Here is a 6,000-nt window from a genome sequence, read left to right on the forward strand (position 1 = left end):
ATGCCCGGAACTGAGAGGAGGTCCCTTTCCAAAAGCAGTTAAGTTATGGTCACTGTTCTCACGCCAGTCACTGCCTCTCCCAGTCCATTTGAAGCTGCCTGATTACTCAGTCCATAGATGTCGTCGTCATCATCATGTTACTTGCAAAGGGTGAAGGGAGAACCAGTGGACCCCCAGAGAACCAATTCCTCTAAGAAGGCCTCATGGTTCCAGAGCCCTTCTGACAGAGGGACTCCTAGGATTCTTTCCCTGAGTAGGTGATGGAAACAGCCCTACCTGAGACTCATCCTCCAAGCACAGAAATCAGGGAAGATAAGCAACATAAGGTTTCCAATACAAGGTAACTAGAAAGAGGCTATGGAAGCACATCACTGGCCCAGGAAAGAACGTAACCCGCAAAAGGAGCAGAAAAGATGCAGGGAAGCAGGTTTCCCTTAATCCTGAGCGGGGCCACCTCTGGAGTCCTGGATCTCCCTGCAGCAACACGGAGGACCCCTGGCTGGCAGCAGACATCTGCAAGCGTGGATGTATACTCCCTGCTTATGCTGCAGACTTCTCAGCCCAAAACACATGTCCCCTACCCCTTATGAGACTAGGGATTCCCGTGGCCTACAGTGCACACTACTCCCCCTCTGTGTGATTACAAATCCAGGCCCACATTGCTTAAAAGGAACCCCTATTCACATTTCAAAAGCGAAGCACTTGTGGGTCCCCTTAAGTGACTACCCCGTTGCTTCATCACTGTCTGTATCAGCAGGGAGCCTCCGAGCCAGGTAGGAGACGGAGGAGGAACTCAGGCTGCAAGGGAATCTCAAAGAACAGCTTCTAAAGAATATCCTCCAACCTTCTTCCCAGGTTTGCAGACCGACCAGCAGCGTGCTTCCTAGGCATGAACCCTGCCCTATTCCCCCAAATCCCTCATCACCTTCCCAGCCCTCCCTTCCAGGCCACTTTCTGCACCCGCTGGTTCTCAACATGTTGCCTCACACACTCCCTCGGGAGGCTTGAATTAAACCTGCCTTTCTCCATCATATCTACTGAAGCTTGTTCTGATTCCCCAAATTAACCAAGTCCACCCGCCCATCAAGCGCCCACTGGCCCTTCCACTGGCGTCCTTTGCTCTCCTACAAATCCGCTTTTCACACGCCCCACTTTCCATCTATCTTCTTTCCCTCTGTCATCCCGGTTCAGGACACGCTGGCCTCCTATTCTGCTCTCTGACCCTCTCTCACTCCCAGGGACACCCACTTTCCCTTTTTGGCTGTTCCCAGGCAGGTTCTTGCTCCCCAAACCGTCCCTTCCCCATCCAGCACTGGCCGGCTCCTGGCCTGCCGGGTCCGCTCCCTCACCAGCTCCTTCTTCCTTCCCGAGTGCCCCTCACCTGACCCCTGAGCCAGTCATGCCCTCCGGGTCTGCTCATCCTCGCCTTTCCCGGAGTATCTACGTAATCAGGTGCTCTCAACCTGCCCAGCGGTCGGGAGAAGCGCGGGGCTTCGGAGGCAGAAGGCTGCCGGCTCTCCGGGTGTCCAGGCGCTCCTCCCGCTCTCCAGACCGAGCTCCCCCGGCGCCCATCCCTCGCCCTGGCGCCCAGGAGCCTCACAAACTTACTTGCGGGTCGGCGGGAGGGGGCTGCGACGAGCAGTGCGAGCCCCGCAGCGGCGAGTGCGCCCCTCTCGGCTGGGCCGGGCGGCGCTGGCGCTGCGCTCCCGCGGCCGCGCGCGGACTGCGCTCAGCCTGACGCAGCCGGGCTCTACCCCCGCCGCTGCCGGGGCCGCCGAGCGCTCGCAGACATGCTCAGTTTCCGGACCTGCCCGCGTGGAAGCTACCAAGAGCCGTCCGCGGAGGGGGAGGCGGCGCTGAGCTGCAGAACTGCGGCCGCAAGCCGGAGGCGACCACGCCGGTGGCCCCGGGAAGAGGGGGCGAAGAACTGCTAAAAATAGCTTCTGCGGAAGGAAGCCACCCGCTGCCAGCGCACCCCCTCGCCGCGCGTCCCCGCAGCGGGTCTCGGGCTCCGGGAGCTGGAGCCCTGCCGGACCCCTGCCCTGGGAAACGGTGACCCGAGAACAGACACCTGCCAGGGTAGCCGGAGCAGAGTCCCAGCCCCAGGCTGCCGGGTACCGCACACAACCCCCAACCACCCTGTCTGGATCTGCCCAGGAGCCCTAGCTTCGGGGTCTAGACAGAGACACTGAGAAAAATTGGTATTAAATTGTAGGAAAATCCTTTGCTAATGACTTACTAAGAGGAAGAAAAAGTTTTTCAGGTTTATTTTGTTGGAACTGGGACGAAAAATGAGGGAAGGCGGGCAAAATGCAAAGACCTGGCCAAGGGGTGGCATGGGGCGGCAGGTGGAAGGGGGCTCTGGAAAGACCTGAAATGCAAGAGTTGGCTCAGCTTCTCCCGACTTCTATTTCCGCAGGATTTTACATAATTGGTTGACACCCTGACCTTGGAGGCACTGTTCCTGTTGCCTGAACTGTAATTGACTTTCCCAAACCGCTACCTTCTACTTCCACCGCTCCCCCCCACCTTTCCAATTCTGCCTGCGAAATAAGGGGGTGGGGTGAGGGGCAAAATAAAGCTGGGTAGACAGGAATCATCTTGGGATGTCTCTCTGCCAGGTTGTGCCCCAGGTTTCCTAAGCGTCTTTCGAGCAGACAAATCAGCCCAGAGGCCTCGCCAAGCCACTGACCTGCAAATGAGCTATTTCCCATTATCAATCTCTGCTATATCACACCTAGATTTCTGACAATTATTGTATCTTTTCCCTCCTTTTAAAGTGAAATGTCTGTCTCTCTGTAAAAAACGAAGCGGAAGAGGGAGGAGGGACTGTTTATGCAGAGAAGAGAACCAATAGGAAAGGAGATGATTTTGAGTAAAGTACAATCATGTACATGCATGTCATTATGAAATCCATTGTTTTGTACACTAAAACATTAATAAAAAATTAAATTATAAGACTGAAATCTTCAAATATTTCCTGGGCCAAGTTATAGTTTTAGCTTTTTCTCTCACGCTCATCAAATTAGAGTCATCACTTAGGAATGTTTAACAAAGGACATTGGCATTGAAGGCTGGAGACAACTCTTGCTCGAAATAATACCTGGTTAAACCCAGAATCTGCTGGACCAGAAATTACCCAAGTTTTAATACAGCCTTTTATTTCCAGGAATCAATAGCTAAGAGATCAGAAAATTTAGCAGTCGGTCTCAGTGTATCTGATAGTGAATTTTGTAATCTTCTTTTCTCTACATTTAAGAAGGAAATTCTGAGCCTAGATTTTGCATTCTGTTAAACATGACTCCCTGATCCCCTTCCATTCAGAATGAGTTACGGAAGTTATGGGAGCTGCTGAAGTCATGCTCAATAAACGTATATTCGTTATCAAAAATTAGTGAAGGATGGCCAGCAGAAATAGTCACACAGATCTTTAACAGTTCTATGAAAGCGTATGTCTATCAGTGTGGAGGTATGCGCCTAAGTGGACTCTTCCATCCACAGTCACAATTCAGTCTTATCCTTAACTCGCCCATCCCGTCAAAGCTATCTACAAAACCCTTCCATCCCCTCCTGTGAGGAGTGAAACAAAAGGAAAAATAAATGCTGTGTTCATGGCTGTCCTCACTCTTCCAGTTCTCACCAGGCACTCTTGAGGTGATGTGATCTTAACATTTTTATGGCATTGTGTACATACTATATGTAGCAACAAAGCAAGGCATGCCTTCAGTTTAAAGCCCTTTTTGGTTCCTACATAAAGGTATAGTTTCTGATTCTCTGCACTCAAGACTCTCAGTGCCAAGTGACAACAACTCAATGGTCACTAACAGGTATCCATTGATTGACATAACTCAGAGGCACAAAGGAGGGACCTTCTTCCTGATCACAGCAGAGAGAGCACGATTCCTTTGCACTAAGCATTACTTGCTGTGCTGGTGTTAACATTCCTCCATTATGACCAAAATGCATTTTCATTCATGCACAATGCAACAAAGTTGGAAATCTTAGTTTCTTTGTCAAAAGAGATAAAGCTTTTCACTCTCATGAGCAGACCAGTCTTAAACTAGAACCATGATTATCTGTCCAGTCCCCCACAAATGACTCTGTCTGCCCTAAAGGAAGACAGATTTCTCAAAAGGAGAATATCTAGTAGGCAAAGCGATGAATAACACAAGATACAGTATCCATTGCCTTGCTGAAGAGTCTTGCTTCCCTGCAGTCAAAAAGAGAGAGAAATTCCATTAGACTGTCCATTGGTCTGAGTTAGGCAACTCGAGCAAAAGAATAACACTTTGAAGAGATATTTTTCTATCTTTTTTCAGATGTGTATACTTTGATTTGTCTGCTTAAAGGCAAGTTAGTTTCCTCTTTGTTGCGTTTTCATCTTTATTTTGGGGCCTGTTGCTTCCAAAGAGGAGTCACTCATTAAAGATGTCTAATGAGCCCTGTTGACAGCTGAGGCCTCCAGTCCAGTCTGCCTCTATAGGAAAAAGATAGTTAACTTATTATTAAAGCGTATTCTTTCTTTTATGGTTCAATATACTTGATAATGTTTTAGACCACGTGGAAATGGAAAATAAACACTTTCCTTTTTGCCCTTCAACTGGAAGGGGGAGGATGTTCCTACAGCTGCTGTCTTTTTCTTCTGAAGTATTATTAGAATTATTTATTTATTTATTGTTAACTTTTTTGAGACATAGTCTTATGTATAGTGGGTAGCATGGCCTTGAATGTACCTTCTCAGCCTGGAATTTTGAATGCTAGGATTACAGGCTTATGCTACTATGCCCAGTTATGTGGTACTGGAGATCTAGGGCTTAAGTAAGCCTTCTACAAACCAAGCTCCATTCCCATGCCTAAAATTATTTAAATAATTGGTAGGGCTTTCTTCCTTTCTTTCTTTCTTTCTTTCTTTCTTTCTTTCTTTCTTCCTTCCTTCCTTCCTTCCTTCCTTCCTTCCTTCCTTTCTTTCTTTTACTTCCATAAAATTATTAAGTCCCAAAGGACTCATATTTATACGTTTTAATCTTTTCTAGGAGTAAATGAATACTGTGTAAGAATTATTTCATTTAAATTGCATTTTGTAGTTATACAAAAAAACCTTCAGCTATACATGTTGGAACCCATCCATGACCCCTTCACTAAAGAGGCTGAGGCAGAAGGGTTACAAATTTGAGATCTGCCTGGACTACACAGCAAAGTCCCTGAATCTAGAATATTTTCTTTTATTTCGTACAAGGTCTTCTGTGAACTCCTCTCTTGGCTTCTGCCACCATATCTCTGCTCCTACTTAGACCATTGCTCCTGACCATCCCGTTGCTTTTTATCTCTTCTCTGCAGCTCTTTGGTCTTCCCTTACTCTAAGCCCTCTTCTATTCACTTATCAGCACACTTGATTTTACTTCTCTGCTGACCTGCAAGATATTGGAGGTTTGGCGCTATGACACATTCTTGTGTGTACTTTGACTCTCAGTGCTCAATGGGTGCTTACAGAAGCACTCATGCACTGTTAGAAGAGCCTTTGGCCATAAACAAAGAGGATGCTGGGTAATTTTTCTCACTTGGTTACAGCGAGTGGAGGAAAGGTAGAAAGGTCTAGCGATGTGGCAGCACCCTCTACAGACTTTGCCACTAATCTGTCCAGGGGTAGCTCTTCTCTCCTCCTTTGTTTTTGTTAACAAAAGTATCTGAATTCTTCAGGTATCACCTAGGCCACACTGTCAAATAGGTCTCTTTTCTTATTATCTTTTGTTACAATTTATTCACTTTGTATCCAAGCTGTGATCTCCTCCCAATGCCACTCTCCCTCCATGTTCCACTGGTAAGGGAGGCCCTCCTCCCCTTCTATTTGATCCTAGCCTGGCAGGTCTCATCAGCACTGATTGCATTTTCTTCATCTGTGGACTGACAAGGCTGCACTTCCCAGAGCAAAGTGATCAGAGAGCCAGCCACTGAGTTCATGTCAGAGACAGCCCATGTACCCCTTACTAGGGTACCCTACTT

At 47.9% G+C, this 6,000-nt stretch overlaps 1 protein-coding gene across 1 annotated transcript in view; it reads right to left on the reverse strand.

The window, feature by feature from the left end:
* Window positions 1-1,655, reverse strand: part of Oxr1 (oxidation resistance 1) — a 432,963-nt gene extending 431,308 nt beyond the window's left edge. Inside the window, exon 1 of the mRNA XM_055626276.1 lies at window positions 1,609-1,655. The gene's annotated coding sequence lies outside the window, so the exon portion shown is untranslated. The remainder of the gene's footprint in view (window positions 1-1,608) is intronic.
* Window positions 1,656-6,000: the final 4,345 nt, after the last annotated feature.

This window comes from Psammomys obesus, unplaced genomic scaffold (assembly GCF_907164565.1).
Source record: "Psammomys obesus unplaced genomic scaffold, mPsaObe1.curated_primary_1811, whole genome shotgun sequence".
NCBI lineage: Eukaryota > Metazoa > Chordata > Mammalia > Rodentia > Muridae > Psammomys > Psammomys obesus.